This window comes from Amphiura filiformis, chromosome 6 (genome assembly GCF_039555335.1).
Source record: "Amphiura filiformis chromosome 6, Afil_fr2py, whole genome shotgun sequence".
Lineage (NCBI taxonomy): Eukaryota > Metazoa > Echinodermata > Ophiuroidea > Amphilepidida > Amphiuridae > Amphiura > Amphiura filiformis.
In genome coordinates, this window is record NC_092633.1 from 18,627,907 (window position 1) to 18,649,236 (window position 21,330).

Here is a 21,330-nt window from a genome sequence, read left to right on the forward strand (position 1 = left end):
GTGGAAAGATATTTTGCAATTTGTAGACCCATACAACATCGAAAGTTGAATAGTTTTGCTCGTGCAGTAAAATTAACTGTTGTTTGCTGGATAGTGTCATTTTCTATATCTTTTCCTGGACTAGTACCGGACAAGATCATTAAAATGTGCTATCCACGGCCTATTCATGATGGAAACTATATGACTGATTATTGGATACCTATGAAAACCTGTGAGAAAACATGTATCGGTTGTTTACACACATTATATTTAACCGATACCATACAATTTATTGGGACTTTTATCTCGAGTTCAATCATGTACAGAGCTATTGTAAGGCAATTAAGTCGTACGGTAGCGCCAGCTGAAGGGGCAGCCTCTAACTTCCCAAGAATGCAGTACAAAAAGGATGTAGCTAAAATGCTTATCATTAACAGCTTAGCATTCTTCATTTTACTTGGTCCTTTTGAAGTTTACAATATCGTCTCTTTGGTGGAGCATTACTTTCATGTCCCTGTGCTAACCCCTCAAGCATATAACCGCTTTAAAGGTACCGTAATACTCCTATATACGATGAATTCGTCTATAAATCCATTTATCTATGGGTGCTGCAATGCGAGATATCGGAAGGCTTTCAAAGATGTATTCAAATGGTTAACGGGGCATGGAAATCAAAGAGTAGATATGTCGATAAATACAAGCCAAATGGAATAAAGTTCAAGTCATTTGCATCTTTTTAAAGCAGACTGAATTTATCACGAAATGTTAACCTGTTCTTTCAGTCCGGTAACTTTTTTTTCTCGGAAGTTGGATTGCATAAAACCCATTCTATGAAGTCTCCAAGATATGATGTTAAAATTATATCAGATTATGTTCTGTTAATCTTATCATTGAATGGATTTGGTCCACCTCGTTTCCAGCAGAATGTACCCATCAAGGTAGGGTTATTCTGATCTCTCATGATCTTGTATTACAGAAGTAACTGATTGTCGTTCTGTCGATGTTATCACGAGAAAGCAACGCGAGCTGTAAATCGCCATACTTGCTGTGGACAATAATGCGAAAACTTCTAGACCAACGCAATTACAACTGAACGCCTTTTCAGCTCGAGTGCTATAACAATTTGCTTAATTAGTATACGTCGTATCCAGAACGCAACAGCAAGTCTAGTAACTGGTGTTTTTTTACTGAAGTCTGATTGATTCTATGTAGTCGCTAAGATATACTTTTTAAGAATATGCCAGATTATGATACTGATAGGGTTGGGCAAATCTAGACTTTTTTTTTTACAAAGGTGGTGTAAAACAAGTTGTTTATTTAGCCACATTCGGCGTAGAACACGAATCCGTCAAAATATTAGACCTCCGATGACGTTTGAATCCTCTACTGATTAACAATGTTCAAAATGGCCGCCACAATATCATCAGTTTGCTTGTTAATGGCATTTGATTTGAACTGACTACCAATTATGAGGGTCTGATATTTATTGATTTTGTTCTTTGCAATGTGGATAAAGAGATGCATAAGCATCAGGCTAGAAATAGCTTTCATTGTGACTCGTCACATATATGGTCAATTCCAGCGAAAGCGGGACAAAATTCTCTCTATGTTAACTTTCCACTAAAATGTCATTAATAAAGGAAATCACGTTATTGATGGAGCATATCATGTCACGTCCAATGTGCTCTCTTTGTGCATATAGGCCTTTACTAGCAAGTCATACCAGGGGACAAGTCATGATGGCTTAAATGAATTGGCGTTACCCACGAATCCAAAGATAAAGCACCATATATGTCATGGAATGTCCTTCAATCAAAATGAAATTATTACCGTTAGAAAGACGTTTGCATGATCTCTCATCATATGTAAAATGATTGAATTCCACCAAAGTTTGTGGACTCTAGAGGCCATTAAGTCAATTTGGCTAATAATTTTGTTACCCGCGTATCAAAAATAAAATGATCGTTCTGAAAAATGTTAAGTGAATATGCCATCAATGACTATATCATGAAACGAAGCTTCGTTCTATAATTCTGAGGTCCAAGTGATTATTTTATGCAAATACGTTTTACCCATAAAATTCCATAAAATCAAATTTGACGTTACCCACGTATCAACTGTTACCCACGAGTCCAGCAAATATAATTGTCATAACTTAAAATTAACATTTTAACAAGCGCTTAAAATTGTAAATCGTAAAAATACGTTCACCGCTTTAAAAAAGAATCTACGACGGTTTAAACTTTTGTTACCCACGAATCCCGAATAGATGCTAACCTTGAAAAACAAGGAGATTGTTTATTTTAAGTTTAAATCAGCACATATTCAAGCCATGGGTGTGCTATAATTTTTACAGTACTTACAGTTTATGCACCTAAGAAACGCAAACCCCAAATGGTACTATAGTACTTATAGCTTTACCCACGAATTCAGCGTTACCCACGAATGCAAGGATTTACTCGTAAATTATATGTTTCTTATGCATCTTAACATTTTGAAAACATGCGAAATAGGTTCCAAAACAGTCCTGTTTAATAGCGTCCTCTTGAAGGTATACTGAAGCTGTATCATGAAGTTTTGATTGATTATCCTAAATTACCATTTTTGGGTAAATGCAATTGGTTAGAGAAATGGGAATCATTGAAACACAATGGAGAAATAACCGCATGATGGTTTCCAACTTTCTGTAATATTTTCTATTTTGCCGCTTACCAATACATACCTTCAAATATGTGTTACCCACGAACATTTTGGTTACCCACGAATCCCTACTTAAATTATAGTTAACAATGTATTGATAGTGTTTTAGTACATAGGAACTGTCAAACACGATTTAATAGAATATTGCTGCATGAAAATATGGAATGATTTTACTAAAATAATAATATAAAACTGTTTGCTCTGTCTATTTGAATTTGGCAACTTCATTATTCTCAAAAAATTTATACCCAAAATGCCATAATGATCCATTCTAAATATTCCATGTAGTTTGTATTTTGATTAAAATTAATTTTAGTGCCATTGCAGCCTGAATTATTGACACACGGAAAAGCATTTTTTTTTTTTTTAATTAATAGGAATTACTATTTTCCAGACGCTGTTACCCACGAATCCATCCGAGATCTTTATCCTGCGACGAGATACAAAATCTAACTTTATATTTATATGAAGCATTTATTCTAATCTTTCAAAATAATACAGTAATGTTAAATGACAGCCACTTTGGAAAGAGTTCGAAGAATTGACACAATCTTAACTGTACACCTGGTTCTTTCTTAAAATTTGTAATAACCAAAATATTTCTTTGTCGATATATGTAATAAAATTCTATTTTACGTTCAAAGTCTTCACCGATTTCTAGTGTATATGAGTCACAGATAAAATATTGAAAGATATTAAAGAAAGTGAAATTTTATGGCGTACAACAGGTGAAAAAGGCTTGAATTCGTGGGTAACGTGCATATGCGCATTTAACACTTTATTTGGTCTAGCAAGAAAAGTCATTTTTCAATCCGATGGCAATTCCACCTGATGATTCACTAAATATGATCGTCTCATTTGATAAGTCTAGAATTGAAAAGGAAAACATTTTCAAAATGGCCCCCGGAGAGAATTTTGTCCCGCTTTGGCTGGAATTGACCATATAGACAAAGACGTTATTCAACATTGAACAACAAAAACAAAACATTATTTTGATGAAGACATTGGTACATATGACCGATTGGAAAATTGCACTTAGCAACACAAATTTGGCAATTTTCAATTTTTCACAACTCATGTACACCGAATAGTGATTAAATTGTGAAATTTGGCTTTTCGACCCCAAAATCATATACAAAAAGATACTGGAAGTCATCTATTAAAATTTAGCTGGCAATAAGCAGTTGGGGATCAAACGTCATCGGTGATCAAAAATTTGGTCGGATTTCTGTTCTACACTAAATGTGGCCATAGAAACCAATTGTTTAAGAAAAAAATATGGTGATTCTCCCAACACTAATACATGCACTGTTATCCTTGTCATTGAATAGATCTGGTCCGGAATTCGCCATCGAAGTGACGTAGTTAATCGGATTAACTACCATAGCAATAGATTAATACAATTTTGACTATATCACCCTGTACTACAACGTTCACGCGGCACTGATGCATTCAACTATAGATGTCAAAGAAAGGCTGATCACTCGCACGTATCTTTGAAAAGAGCGGTATTGTATTCAATCTATGTTTGCTGACATACACAGGTGATTATTGCTATTGCAGGTGATCTATTGCTATGGTAGTTAATCCGATTATGACGTCACTTCGACGGCGAATACTGCCACATACATCGATTAGCGGTATAGGGTCAGTCCATATCAAAACAGATTGAGTGTACACCCACCCTCTTGGATTTTGCTCTCCTTTGGCTCAGGGATACCTTTCATGGACCCCTAGGTGAGGTCACAAGAAAAAATTCAAATTCAATTTCGTTTCCGAATGGCGGGCCATCTAAGTTTGGCGACCTTGACCAAAATTGGGAATTTAAGGTGTCCAAATGACAAAGCGCTCTCTTTGAGAGGCATTTTCTTCTTAATTAAATCAGTTGTGACCCTCTTTTTGAATGTGGTCACTCACTGGCTGTGTCTGAAATGCCTAATGCCAAAAAAGATTGATTTCGGAATTTCGTTGGGATTTCAGGGGGGTCAAAATCAGCACTTCGTACTGTTCAATCAAATTATCTTTGATTTTGAAGGACCCATGATAATGTCACAGTGCACTTATAGGTCCTAATTATGTTCAGAATGGATTAACCATGTGCCAATGTCTATGAGCAATTCAAAAAGAGAAATTTCTAGACCCCCTACAGAATTCTAGGCCCCACTAAAGTAGTTCAGCCACAAATGGCGCTTAAAATCAGCAAATTTTGACACCTAATAACTTTAGGTGTACACCAGATATGAATTTCTAGTCTTTTGCATCTGAAAGAATATAGTCTAATGTTATTAGGAACATAAGATTTGTTTTGTATTTTTTGTGTTTTGATACTAAGTTGATGGTCCCAAAAATCCCAATTTTGACTAATAATGTACAGGTTATGGGTACAAAATGTCAATTTCAACATACCCTTTTTCTATTTTTGATCATTGTCTTATTTATCCTGTTATTACATAGTTAACAACGTCCGATTTTGGTGTCTAATTATGTTTTCTTGCATGAGAAATACAACTACGCAACTTAAAAAACTGTACAAGGAACCAATGACCTCCTTATTTTTTGGCAGACATATTGCAAAAGAGGGTCATCGGTTCCTTGTATAGTTTTTTAATTTGCTTAGTTGTATTTCTCATGCAAGAAAACATATATAATTAGACACCAAAATTACCAAAATCAGACATTGTTAACTATGGTCAGAATTCAAAAGGTCGTTGACCTATGAACATTTTTTCGTCATAGCGCCCTCCTGAAAGGTCTGACACATAACAAACTATACATTTTTGGAATCCTCATGACCATACGAGTAATTTGATATATTACTTGACATAATTGGGAGCATTCTGAAAATGTGACCCCATAACCTGTACTTTGCATGTGCATCGTTGTCAGGAAGTGCATTTTGACCCCTTAAAATCCATACAGAGGATTAGAAAGTAGTTTTTTCTTATTACTTGACTCAAGAGCAACTTGAAATATCAGGATAAATAATACAAATGGCTATAAAGTGATCAAAAATATAAAAAAATATCATACTAAAATTGGCATTTTGTACCGTATCCTGTATGCATGGTATGTTAGGCAAAAATGACTAGTTTTGAAAGCGTCAACTTAATACTAAAACACAAAAAATACAAAACAAATCTTATGTTCCTAGTAACATTAAACTACATTCTTTCAGATGCAAAAGACTAGAAATTCATATCTGGTGTACACCTAAAGTTATTAGGTGTCAAAATTTGCCGATTTTAAGCGCCATTTGTGGCTGAACCACTTTAGGGGTGGCCTAAAATTCTGTAGGGGTCTAGAAATTTCTCTTTTTTTGAATTGCTCATAGACATTGGCATATGGTTAATCCATTCTGAACATAATTAGGACCTATAAGTGCACTGTGACATTATCATGGGTCCTTCAAAATCAAGATAATTTGATTGAACAGTACGAAGTGCTGATTTTGACCCCTCTGAAATCCCAACGAAATTCCGAAATCTATCTTTTTGGCATTAGGTATTTCAGACACAGCCAGTGAGTGACCACATTCAAAAAAGAGGATCACAACTGATTCAATTAAGAAGAAAGTGCCCCTCAAAGAGAGTACTTTGTCATTTGGACCCCTTAAATTCCCAATTTTGGTTGAGGTCGCCAAACTTTGATTGCCCGCCATTCGCAAACGAAATGGAAATTGAATTTTTTCTTGTGACCTCACCTAGGGATCCATGAAAGGTACCCTGAGCCAAAGGAGAGCAAAATCCAAGAGGGTGGGTGTACACTCAATCTGTTTTGATATGGACTGACCCTATAGACGAATCCAACGAGCCAAGTCATGGTCAGGATTTGGTCGGACATCTTTGGGTAGCCGCTAGCACCAACCTGGTGTTTTGAGCGTCCAATTAAAAGCCGCCTAACACCGAGAGAAGATGCAAGGACGAGGAGGGTTAATAGAATAATATATATAATAGAGATAATTCCGCAGGTAATCCCATCGCATCTATTCATACATAGTCCTTTTGTTTGCAAGTACATCAATGCATAGATACCGCGTGTAGTTAATCCGATTATTATGTATTTAGGTGTAAAACGGGTGATGGAATGCAGTTTAAAATTTCCGCCAAGGCCGAATCATTTCACATTTTGAGTGCATTGTAGCCGACGGCTACCCAACTAAAGGCTGCTAGTCAGGTGTAGGAATGCGTGAATTTAGATTCGACCTCATGCCTTTTCGCACTATGCATTCCAGCTCTCGACAGTCTAGAATTGCCGCTATATCCAGGTGGTTCTTGCAGGACTCTTCCTACATATATGGATAGATCTTGATGGCTACACCCAAGGGAATGGAACATGTCAGAAATAGTCCTACGACCAGATGCTTCAACTTTAATCTGAAGACCTATAGCCTACCTTCAAATTTAATTTCTTCGTTTGTTTATCTTATTTTCATTTCTAAAATAAAGCCGATGATACTGCGTAATGATTGCGTAAGAACAAATTTGTTTTAAAATATCCACGTTTTATCTAAATCTCATTACACTTGCTAATCGGTATCTTCTCTCATATATTCCATTACGTTATTGTGCACAGCAGTCTATTAACGCATCAAGAAGTAATAACTGTTCTTATGACCCATTTTAATCACTGTATATCAAATAATGCATACCATACCTTCGTGTTAAAAAGTGTATTAAAAATGTATAAAAACATTAGCTAACGAAATCTAATAATTTTTATGGTGACTTATTTGCAAAGAACAAAGGGCACAGGAGTGACGCATATTTCACACACGTCATAATGAACACCAAATACAATGGTGAACACATGATCTCATGATCTGAGGTGATGCAGATTTCCTATTTTGGTAGAACAATGTTATTGCATAGTAGTTGTTTTCTTAGATATAATTTTAATATTACGGTACTTGTCATATCAGCTGTATCCATTGAACCAGACATGACACACGTACGCCCGCTTGTTCATACGTTTATCACAAAATGTTACAGGCCAACCCTTATATTGAAAACTCTCACACAAAGCTCTCAATTCATCGTAGAAATAGTGATGTAATACTAGCATTATTTACCATCGCGATGGGTCTACACTATTTTTGAATGTATTGCCCTGCACTTTAAGCAGACTACACTCATCACTTGTGTATTTTGTGCAATCAAAAATTGAATAATACCGCTCTATTCAAAGACACTAATTTTATAGGTGCGAGTGAAACAAAAACAATCTATTGTGCAATGCAGCAGAACTCTAGTGCGTGGCAATACATTGGAACAATAGTGCAGACCCATCACTATGGTAAATAATCATGTTACATCACTACTTCTACGGCATATTCTAGGACAACAGGGACTATGGAAATTCTTCCAGGAATAGGACAACTGTTTTCCTCAAATGCAGCAAACTGTTGTAATTGCTGCTATTACAATCGCTGATAACCCTGACACCGTGTTCATGTCATATGCTTTATTGCATGCTGCGTAGTCTTCTGGGTTGGTCAATGTTGTACACTGAATATAATGAAATTCACTGAAAATTAAAAGAATATGTAAATGTAAATATATTTTTACCCTTAAAGCAATAATGTGTGATTTGCATAAAAATAGATTCCTATTTTTTTATAAATGATAGTCTTCACTAATAGCTACTGATCGCATTGTCCCCTTTTAATTTCGAGCCAAACAATGATGTAAAACGAAGAAAACTTTTAAAAATATTGTGTGCGTGTAATTGTTCTCATTTTGGACGCTACGAGTATAATAAGTATGAGTGGTTGCATTACAGTAAGCCAAAAAATTAAGGTACCAGTTGTGTTCGCCCCTGTATATCCTAAATAAAGAAAACATTGTCAAAATTACAACAAGCAGCTAATACCTGTACTCGTTACCTCTGATTTAAGACCTCGTTTGTTGAAATTGGTTGAGAATTAAAGAAACGGTGGTCAAAAACCTATTAAAGAAACGAAATCAAAAGTTGCACTTTTGTGTTCTAATCAATGAAAGCACGACGTTAGTTTCAACGTGTTAATCAATGGAAGCACGGCGCTGGTTCTCTTGTTCGTGAACGCATTGTGTGCAAATCAATAGGGCACGCAATGCCGGGACGCAATGGAGCAAACTGCAACTTTTAAATTGGCATCTTCCTTGGGTTTTTGGATCGTCATATCTTTATTTTCTTGAACAATTTCAACAAATGAGGTCTTAAATTCGAGCTAAAGGATGCAGCTATTGGCTGCTGGTTCCAATTAAGACATATCTGTGTTCGTTTAGGATATACAAGGGGTGAACATATCTGGTACCTTAATTTTTTGTCTTACTTTATATCTCACATTGGATCATAGGTACATTCCCATTCCATATCTAGATCTTCAATTCTGCGTTGTAACTGCAACACGCTTCCTTCTCCACACCGTTCTCTGCAAAATAGATATCAGGATCCTGTTCAGTAGCAGTCAAGTTAGCTCAGTCGATAAGGCATTCGACTATAATGGTGCGAGATGTTACGGCTTCGAACCCTAGCAGTGGTTTAGTATACTCTCGTGGGAAAATTGAGTTGGCTTGACATTCCTCTGGACTAGGAACCTATTGCTTATTGTCTCGTTATAAGCCGAACTCGGGGAGCTGATCCTGGTTGTGAAGGTCAATTGTGCAATGTCTAGGGTGTGCGCTCTTGAAGCTGCAAAGTTCCCGAGTTGTTGTTAATTAAATGGTTTATGAAATGATATGAGGCGGTAGTGATCAGTGACAACCTGTAAAGTGTGATGAGGCTTGCGGATCAACGTCCAGGCGTTGTGCCTGTGCATAGCGCATTATAAATCACTGCGCATTTTTCATGCTGTTCCTGTAACTGGACTTTCATTTGTTTAGAATAACACTAAAAATGACAATGCTTGCAACATTTTTAAAATGAAAATGGAACACAATGAGTCATTTAAAATCAGAAATTTACTATATAACGTGTTCACAAGGAGTAACACAGACTGTGAACATGGTGAACATGAAACTTTGGTCAGCATCGCTGTGTCCGCAATATTATATAGTCCATTTACCGGCGATTGAAGCAAACGAGTAAATGTTGATAAAATAGTAAGCTTAAAACTATTTTCCATATACATATAATAATATAATTTTATGATACAATGGCAGAACATTAAAGTCCATACACAACATTGGAAGCATTACTTACTCTGGTATATCTTTAAAGTCCAACAGCTTTATATCTGGTACTAACAGTATCTCTATTACTTGCACTTGTGCTGGAATTAAATTTGGAAGTTCTACTGTAGCAAATACACTGCAACAGAAAGAAACGAACCACAAGCTTACTATAATTTACATTCAATGCACAAAACAGCTCAATCCTCTTTAATGATTGTTATTCTATTCTCAATGAAGATAAAAAATAATGGATGGCTACTGGCCTACATTGGCCTGTATTCAGGGCAAAGTACACAAGTTCATAAATGATCAGAACACTTGATCAGAATAATTAGAACAGAACCCTGCAATCTATGTAAGAAATAAAACCAGTATACAACATACAACATACACAACATAGATGTTAACATTATAAGCATGTTCATGATTGATAGCAAGAAACATGTCTGTTAAGTTGCTTATCATTAATCATGCCTGCCGATTCTTGGGTATTGGCTTCAGAATAGGTAAAACGTTCATTATTAAACGTGTTAAAATGTTATTGTGTTCAAGATATAATGAGATATGTGATGTGATCAAGCAAAATCAGTTGGAAGCCGAAAATATTGATTTTAAGATAGAGCCAAACATAGGAAGTATTTCTTTTTGTTTCTTACTGTTTTGAAAACTCTTTAACGGCTTATATCTTGACTGGTTGTCTCAATTCAATGCAGTTTTCTGCAAGAAATTGAATATGCCCGACTTCAGACTGGTTTTGCCTGATCACACTACATAATTATTTGATTTGATTTCATATTACAACATACAGGCGTTGATAAATGATAGATTCAGTACATTTAGAGTACAATAATTAAAGTACGACTAAAACACAGAGCTTGTGGAAGACAATTTGCATTTTGCAAAAATGGGAAATTATCTTCGAACACCGGGATGTAACTAACTAACCTGTCTTCATGGTAAGCTCCATCAGTCCTATGAGAGTTAAGTGCAACAGACACGCGACCTCTTGCTTGTTTGGCAAACTGAAAAAATATACTGTTGTTACTAAACTCCTCAACAAAAGTTTGGAAAGTTTTTTCAAGCATCTGTATCTCAAATTATTTGTGACATATTCATATCGTGTTGCACATCAATGGATAGCTACAATACTCCCCTTTCCAATGACACTCCATTTGAAACAATAACATTTTTCACGGCTGAGTACACGCCTTGTGAACGTAGTGGGGTCTCAAACAGAATTTGCCAAATTTACCATTATTCTGTGCTCAAACAACGCTAGCCACTAACCTCAATAGCGGGTGGAAAAACCACAGGCAGCCACAATAGTCACCTCATGCTGCTCACCGACCTGGTTACACGTTACTGTGGGGTGCCATTCCATTCTTCAAAAAGGATTCGTCGCAGGTCATTCAATGTCGTTGCATATGGGCTTCTCTGGCACGCACATCACGATCAAGCTGGTCCCACAAGTGTTCAATCGGGTTGAGGTCTGGCCCCCCGGGTCTGGCCTGACAGACCATTTTTCTCTACTCCCATATTCTGTAGGTAGTCGTTGACTACCGTGGCTATGTGGGGCGAGCGGTGTCATCTTGGAGGATTGCATTTATGATGAGGTCCCAGATTGTGAAGATATGGGATTGCAGCTTGCACATGTTGCTGCACAGAATAATGGTCAATTTGGCAAACTACATTCACAAGGCGTGTACTCAGCCGTGAAGAATGTTATTGTTTCCAATGGGGTGTCATTGTAAAGGGGAGTATTGTAGCTATCCATGGATGTGCAACACGATATGAATATGTCACAAATAATTTGAGATACAGATGCTTGAAAAAACTTTCCAAACTTTTGTTGAGGAGTTTATATAATTATTTTCATCTTTAATTTTATTTATGATTTTTCACCTCTTCTTCATAAATCAGCAGACCAGTACCTTGCTCTTGCATTAATAAGGTTGTTGTTAGAGAGTTAGGTAATTCTATCGATTCACAATACGATGCGCCACCAGCGGTTACTGAGGAGAGGCCAAATGCGCATTGCATCATGGGAAAATATCGATATCCAAAGCCCGCGTAATACGAATGTAACATATTTCATTTAAATGCCAATATAATGGTGTTATACGCGAAAGCACACTAAAACAGGAATTTACAATGATACATTATTATTATTATCACACTCGTGTAAACATCAAACGGTGGCTAGAGCGGCGATGTCGACACTGGCGGTCAAAAATGGCGTATCGTATTATGAATCGCGAAAATTTAATTTCTCATTAATTTTGTTTAAAAATGGGTACATATTGTAATAATGAAAAGAGAAAAAAGAAAACATCTACCTCTTTGGAAGCTGCTTGCCAAAATGTGTACATAGTTTCTCCCCTGTCACAATCGGATTTGTCTGGACAAGACATGTAATCAATGCCTTCTTGACTTTTGGGATCACCGCACCATCTTAGATTATTTAGTATATATCCAGGCAATGTTTCTTCTAGTATTCTACAGTTAATACAAAAACAATATGTGTAAGTACTTACACTACATAAAACATGTAATTATAAAGGGCTACAAGCTCTGCTTTGCTGAATTAAACTAAGATAGATACTACTTTTAACAGAACATTATTACCTGTAAACTTGTGAAACTCTTGCAACATCGAGAGCGGCTTCCATAAGGCCTGACCAAAACAACGTCTGTATGTAACAAGAAAGTGGACATAAAAAAGTAGCACTAATGAAATTCTGTACGAAAAATGATGCTTAAGATAATCTTAATGTATTTGCCATATTGCCAAAGTACATTAATGAAAATTTTCATTTCATTTTTGTATGAGCAATAATTATTTCGAACGCATTGTTTATTGTTATATTTGGACTTCACTGCAAGGAAACAAAATGAACTTCTGAAGTAGATTTTACGGTTACCTACCTGGTGTTCTGGTGCAAATGGTTTCGCTTGTCCTATGAACGAATCATATGCGTCTTCTAATGTATTACACGAATCTTTATAACCAAACACGCCATAAAACTCGTCCCAAAGATCACTGCAACTCGACGCTGATGGTCTGGAATCGGTGAGCAAATGTGATCAACCAACTAGCATATTTATATTCTCTAACTATTTCCTGATATATACCTCTTGAAAACATGCTTGATTTTCATAGCATGTGTTAATATCAAGAAAGACTTCAAATTGTTATCCCTGTAACTTAAAAAGTAATTGTATCAATATCAAAAATGAGAACCAATTATGTGTTTGAGCCGTTCTTGTTTAATTCCTATAAGCTATAATTGTTGTCATTATATCAATTACAACAGCATGCATTGTGTAAGGGTCTGCCTTAAAACCAAGTTGCTAAAGAGGAGACGCCCCTGATATTTTTTGTTCCCGGTACTACAAAGGGTTCTGGAGTAATAGAATACTATAGGATAAGCATCTCGTTTGCGCAAATGAAGTCAGCCACATACGCAATGCGCAATCTGAATAACGATATAGGAACATATGAATAGTTATAGGAAAATATATCCCTGTTGACATTAGCTAAATAAGCTGTATTTTTGCCAAAAAGGGTCCAAATCCATGGAAGTCGATGTTCGCTATCTTGGACAAATTTGGCGTACTATTGAAGCAGTACGCACAACGTTGTCTTGCACACGTAATATTATGTGTACTCAAATGCCTAGCATTTGTCAATCTAACTGCCGTGAAGTGATTTCACTTCTTACACAGGGATGGAATGCGAGTGTTGCGGCCCTCGTATTACTAAAAGGAGACGCCACCTAATAGAATCCTCAAACTCTCAAATAAGCGACCAAACGACTCGAGCTAATCTCCGGCCTATAGGACACTCACTATATATACTCATTTTGGAGAGACCTTTGTTGGCCTAACTCCGGATGAGGGTGGACGAACAAACGTCTAGAGTAGACCAGGTAAAGATCAAGTAAAACCCAAAACAAAACAAATCATGCTCGTCCCCCAATGTTATAGTGACGTCATATGAAGAATGTTAGTGCTTAAGTTTCAGAGCGTGTAAACCGTGTAACCAAGACAAGGTTAGGGTTCCCTGCAACAATGACAAAACATGTACAAAAATAAACATTCGCACCTGTTCTGTGACAGCTACAGATTTTTGAGGGATTCGTCACAACATAGGAGACTTAAGTCGTTCGTTTGAACAGAACAAGACAATAATTATATATTGGTGGTACCACAGAGTACAATAAATATCATGGGTATTTAATACTTAAAACATGCATAATACAATAATGAGAAATAATGATTTTCTACGCCAAAGCTTACTTCAAAATTCCCTATGAGTGGGTTTCAATTGATATAACTCGCGTATGCGTAACATACAATTAAGCATTCGCCTAAAATATTCCTCATAGTCGTAACAATCTTACTCATTCGGTATACACCGGTCATTTTCTAGACACTGTTGGTGCTCATAGCATCTGCCCAAAAATATTTCTCGTAAATTGTCTGTTGATCCTGCACCAAATGGAGCTAGATCTTGGTTCCGTTTAAGAGTAGCGATAGTCAATGCAAAGAACACACTCAGGACAAAACAGGTAACGTGTATATTCCACGACATGATTGGCCTTCAAATTATTAACAATTTTGTTGATTCGAACTTGGTGTCCATTTTGTTTATAACTTGATGCGTCAAAGTCCAGCGATTGACTCGGCAGAATGGACTTTGAACCGTGAAATAGCTTATATCTATAATTGTATACAAAGGAGAGAAAATAAACAAACTTACTATTAAGATACGCGCGACGCACACCTACATCGCCCGGTTAATAATTACATTATACAGCAGAGACACTGAAATGAATACCCGGGATCGATACACGTGAATGTGCTATGCACGATTTGATATTCAGACGATAAATTTTTGGATACCGGGGTAGAAAATGATGAATATCTCCCGTAATTGATTTAGTCTAAAGAAGCCAGATTTTGTTCCTTGCACTTGAATATATGTGTTCAACGTATATGATAGTCGTTAGCTTGCGTCTTGAGAAAGAACCATTGCGTCTAGAACTCAAAAACTGACAAAAATATTCTGATTTTATATGTGCCGAACTATAGTGCAGCGTAGGCTAGCTGCACTCACTCGTGCAAGCAGTCTAAAAGCATATGACCATTGACCTCATAATGGCGTATACATGCTCACTCATACACAGAGAGGTCAATTACCAGGCTATTGTCAGTAGCCTTAGTTGAATGTCCCTCGGCTCATTATGCGTCTCAAAGGTCGGAACGAAATGGCCATACGTGGCTGTGGATTCAACCTACCATGACGATTTCTGCCATGAAGATATCGGGGCGATGACATTGTGCGACGTTTACCATCATAATTGTATTTATAAGTTATATATCACGCCCTCAGTTTATGATGATTGTGATGTGCAACCCTGTGAATTGTCAATAACATTTTATTCATATATAACATAGTATGATATGTTTTAGAAGATTTATGTGACAAGAAAGATTACGAAAATTAGATACTTTATGCTTCTACTTTACTGACATCATGCCGGTTCCCTCTTTTTAAAATCAAACTTAGTCTCAGGAATCAAGCTTCACTACGTGTCATTTTTTTTTTGAATTAGTAAAAGGTTTATATATATGTCAGAAGATGTCAAATGTCATTTAAGATATCATTGACTGTCCAAATACATCGAGAATATATGGCCGTGTGTCTTATTTTGGGACCCTTAACAGGGTGGAGTCGTGACATTTTTCTTTAAAAAATTTAATTTCATGATCAGAACGGTGCGGACACGGTACCATAGAAAGTCTATGGAAAAAGTTTATAACCAATTTGATAACATACTTTTTCTCCATTTATGTGGGGTTGAAAACTAACATCCATAATCATTTTAGAACCAGTTTGATGTCAGTAATTGTAGGAACTAAATAATTATATACTGTGTGTAATTTTATCTAATTAACTAAACTAACGAGAACGTTTACAGGCTCGCCCATGCCTTTTCCCATGTGCTTCTATGTAAAACAGTCAACTTTCAGAATTGCAATTTGTCTTTCTGAATTAAAATGATTATTATTTATGACTGAAAGCAGTTACTGAAAAGTATTTAATCAGCTAATTAGCACTATTAAACCTTTTGAATAATTAATTAGTTCTAATAATGAAACAAATTTTTATCACCCTGTATACGCAGAAGCAATAAAAAGTATACATAAACTGGTCGGCCTTTTCAAGTTCTGCTTGATTTTGTGGTCCTCAGATTGAGAAAAAACTCCTGTTATTTGTTATAGCCTGTATATCTTCTAGTACATCACCTTGAATATTGACTTCAAGTTTGGGTCAATGTAGCCTATCTCTGTTCTTTATGCTTTCCAGCAATGTTTACTTTTACATACCTGTAACAGATACATAAATAGCCTACCATTAATCTCAAAACTGATGTTTTCAGCTATAAAAATAATGTGTCACGAAAGAAGGCCCCAACTTGTGACACATGGTCATATGCTTCTACTCAAGACTTTGTGGCCCATTCCCTGTGACCCGTGTCGAATTCATAACGATGTGACCACGGGAATGTGAGGGCGCTGGCTCAGTAGATTCCAATCCTCTGGGTACTTGATATTTCACAGAACGCCTACTAAATGCCGCCTGCATGCACCTTTTGAAATACGCGCTACCCAGTACATAAATGTATGGATTGATGATTGAATTCAGGACCAATGTTCCTTGCCCAATGTTTAGAAATGTCATGTGTTGTGCTTTCGTCAGCAAATCAAATCCATTGAGTTCAAATTCATCAAGTATGCCGTCTATTATAGCAATGCGATGTGGCAGCTGGCAGAGGAAGAATACAACGCCATTGGCGATAAGAACTCGCGCTACTTGGTTACGAAGTTTGCTCGATTGAGAATTTGATACAGGACGATTGCTTAAGTCCATAATATCTTGTAGTACATAACCACATTTGCGATTAACGGTATGAAGTATGTAGCTGTGTTAGTGAGCAGTTCTCCATACAGTTTTGCCGCTTTGTTTATAGCCACACAAGTGTAAACAACGGTCGTTAATTTGTCAAACTCTGGGGTTTCTGGCCAAAGGATGCAAGTTATTTTTAAACTCACATATGACATCATTTTGATTGCAGTTAATACAAATGATGCAAACCAAATAGCAAGTATAAATCGGATTGCTCGACTTCTCTTTTTCAATGCAATGTGTTGTAAAGGTCTGCAAATAGCAATGTATCTCTCCGTTGTCACCAGTGTCATGAAGCCCAAACATGCATAATACCATGGACACTCAAAACATAAGAAGCACATTCTAAAGATGTGTTAATAGGCCAAGATAAAACTACTGGTGAGTTAAGTCGAAACAACACCATCCAACATGCCGCACTAAGCACAAAACATATGTCACATATGGCCAAATTAACCAGTTGAATATTTAGAGGACTGTGATGCTGGCGAAAGCGTACAAGAGAAAATATAAGAGATAATTATATTTCCAAAAGTTCCAAAAACGCAAACCAGAGACATAGCATATATACGCATATTAAAGTAGTTGTGCTGCTAAGTACTGCTAAGTAAACTGCTCGCTACTTGAGCCCGATTGGTTTATAGATTGAGGGTATTAAATGGCTTAGAAAATTGTTCAATTTTTTCCGAAACCATTGCACCGTTGCCTACCTGTTGATTATGATACTCTGTATGCATTGTTTGTTACACCCTGTGTATCCTCTAGTACACCCTGAATATTGACTTTATGTTTGAGTCAATGTAATCTCTGTTCTCTATGCTTTCCAGCAGTGTATACTTTACATACAAAATGGTATACCAATTATTGGTAAAATATGCTTTACAAATCCACTTGATTACTCACGTTTTTAGACGTTTCATCTTCGAAACGTCTAAAAACGTGAGTAATCAAGTGGATTTGTAAAGCATATTTTACCAATAATTGATATCTAACAATCCTGATGAACTTATTCAAAGAGAAAATGGTATACCATTAATCTCAAAATTGATGTTTTCAGCTATGAAAATAATATGTCACAAAAGAAGGCCCAACTTGTGACACATGATCATATGCTTCTACTCTAGACTTTGTGGCCCATTCCCTGTGACCCGTGTCGAATTCATACCGATGTGACCACGGGAATGTGAGGGCGCTGGCTCGGTAGATTCCAATCCTCTGGGTACTTGGTATTTCACAGAACGCTTACAAAATGCCGCCTGCATGCACCTTTTGAAATACGCGCTACCCAATACATAAATGTATGGATTGATGATTGAATTCAGGACCAATGTTCCTTGCCCAATGTTTAGAAATGTCATGTATTGTGCTTTCGTCAGCAAATCAAATCCATTGAGTTCAAATTGATCAAGTATGCCGTCTATTATAGCAATGCGATGTGGCAGCTGGCAGAGGAAAAATACAACGCCATTGGCGATAAGAACTCGCGCTACTTGGTTACGAAGTTTGCTCGATTGAGAATTTGATACAGGACGATTGCTTAAAGTCCATAATATCTTGTAATACATAACCACATTTGCGATTAACGTTATGAAGTATGTAGCTGTGTTAGTGAGCAGTTCTCCATACAGTTTTGCCGCTTTGTTTATAGCCACACAAGTGTAAGCAACGGTCGTTAATTTGTCAAACTCTGGGGTTTCTGGCCAAAGAATGCAAGTTATTTTTAAACTCACATATGATATCATTTTGATTGCAGTTAATACAAATGATGCAAACCAAATAGCAAGAATAAATCGGATTGCTCGACTTCTCTTTTTCAATGCAATGTGTTGTAAAGGTCTGCAAATAGCAATGTATCTCTCTGTTGTCACCAGTGTCATGAAGCCCAAAGATGCATAATACCACGGTCGTACACTCAAAACATAAGAAGCACATTCTAAAGATGTGTTAATAGGCCAAGATATAACTACTGGCGAGTTAAGTCGAAACAACACCATCCAACATGCAGCACTTAGCAAAAAACATATGTCACATATGGCCAGATTAACCAGTTGAATATTTAGAGGACTGTGATGCTGGCGAAAGCGTACAAGAGAAAATATAAAAGCTAAATTTCCGAAAGTTCCAAAAACGCTAATCAGAGGCATAACATATATATACACAAAAGTAGTTGTTGCGCTGTTAAGTAGACTGCTCGCTACTTGTGGCCGATTGGTTAGATTGAGGGTATTAAATGGCTTACAAAATTGTTCAATTTCTTCCGAAGCCATTGCACCGTTGCTTACAGATACAGATGTTTATGATACTCTGCATGTATTGCATAAAGCTAACGTCCGCTCTCAATCAAATTTTTATCATCATTAGACAATATGACAAAAACTGCTAAGTGTCTCATTTTTACATCAACCTTTGAGGTTGCCAGTAGAACATGATGATCTTATGATACATTAGCGCTAATAAAACCGCTGCACTTTTCATATTAATCATCTCGTACATCGATCAAAAGCATATTACTGTATTTCTAAGAAATGTGTGTCGCTACTTCTCCGTTAATGTTACCACGGTTATAAACGTAATTGTATTTCAGCTATAATTTGTAGATCATAACACCAAACCAGAAAGTAGATAATAAGAGTCTGATAAGGTTTGAGTTAACGATGACACCGCTACAGCATAACATACATGTGATATTTGTGATAATATGTGTAGAAGACAGAAGACAAATAAACCTCATTTATCGTACGTCTAATATCATCATCAACATGAAATGACTGATCATGAACCTGAATATGCTATCATGATGCATTAACTCTGTGATTAAAAAATCTCTGGACATTTCATAGTAATCGGCGTGTACATCCATCAAGTCACGTTAAAGTGTGCATGATATTCAGGGTAGCTTTAATATCGACTGCTCAGTGCAAGAAGTGGGTAGGTGCAATAGCTGCCCTGTGAACATTTGGAAATTTACACAGTATAATGTACTTATCTACACATGACAGCTATATAAGAGCGTACATCGACTGCTCAGTGCCAGAAGTGGGTAAGTGCAATAGCTGCCCTGTGAACTTTTGGAAATTAACACAGTATATTGTTCTCATTTACGCATGGCATCTACATTATGGCAATTATTGCACTTACCCATTTCTGACACTCTGAGCAGTCGTTATATAGTCCGTTTAACCGAGTTTGTAGATGGGTTTTCTGTTGCCATATACCCCGTGTTTTCTATTTTCCGCTCTGATTTTTTGTTTTCCAGTGGAATTTTTCGCGCAAATGATTAACTCTTTTTCTACTTCTTGTCGTTTGGATATTTTATTCAAAGAACAGTGATTACGTGTGCAACGTGATGTATTAAAGACGTAATTAGTTACCCGTTCTTAACGAGGCGCATGTACTTCCTTAATGAATATATATCCCGATATATATAGCCATTAGTCAATCTAAGCTAATTTGTAATCCAATTCTGACTGCTCGTTCTTATAATGGCTTTTGTAGACATCCAGCTTCGGACATTTATTCATTTATTGGGATAGTAAAACCGCTCATTTGCTGGTGTAATAGCAACATTTCATCGTGGTCTCTTTTTACGCGATAATTAGGGCGATCGACCGTATCTGTAAGTTCAAATGGTCTGTGAAAAACTAGTTTCAATAAATAACTACATGAAACACCAAGGATACGGAGAAATAGCTTTGAGTTGTAAGATACGGTTACTTGTACGATAATACGCAATATGTCTTTGACAACCAAAACGCGATTCTTTTTATCATTTACACTGAGCGTGTTTAAAGAAAATGGGGTTTTTTTTTAATACATCGCATGCGATATTACTTTTATATACACCACCAAAACTCTTGCTGTTTAAACATTTCGAACTTCTGAATTTTGTTCGTAATGAAAAATTCCAACTAAAAACGATGGTGAAGTTACTCACGTTTTAGTGACGTTTTACCACTACACTAGTGGTTTCATCAGACTGGCAAGTCATCACAACTGACTACTTCCTTTTATAGGCAACAGGATGCATGTGATGAGTTGGTCAAAGATGTTGTTGAGTGCGTAGGCCCCTTCATCCTTGTTTAGAGTGTCATGGGGGTGGTGGGGGCTACGCACTCAATAACATCTTTGACCAACTCATCACGCACTCTACGGTGCATCCTGTTGCCTATAAAAGGAAGTAATCAGATGTAGTGAATTGCCAATCTGATGAAACCACTAGTGTAGTGGTGAAACGTCACTTAAACGTGAGAAAATCACCATAGTTTTTATTTGGAATTGTTCATAACGAACAAAATTCTGTAGATTATCAAACGACGGTGGTTAATGGTAACATTATCAATTAATGGTAATTAGCAAGTGAACTGTGTAGAATTTATTTAACAGTATAAACATTGCGTGAAGCTATTGTGATTTTGTTGTTTTTTGTGAACGTGTCAAATTTAATCTGAATAGATTTTTAGACATGTTAGATATCTTGTGTTTTCTTTGCAATGAAACCTTAAAGAAATTGTTATTTATTTATCTTTC

The 21,330-nt window shown here is 36.5% G+C and overlaps 1 long non-coding RNA gene across 1 annotated transcript; it reads right to left on the reverse strand.

The window, feature by feature from the left end:
* Positions 1-9,875: 9,875 nt before the first annotated feature.
* LOC140154216 (uncharacterized) lies at positions 9,876-12,305 on the reverse strand. The gene is made up of 3 exons (XR_011859266.1): positions 12,167-12,305; positions 10,776-10,852; positions 9,876-9,966 (listed from the first exon to the last, which is right to left on the reverse strand). It is a non-coding gene; the product is annotated as an uncharacterized lncRNA (long non-coding RNA).
* Between the last annotated feature and the right edge of the window lie 9,025 nt (positions 12,306-21,330).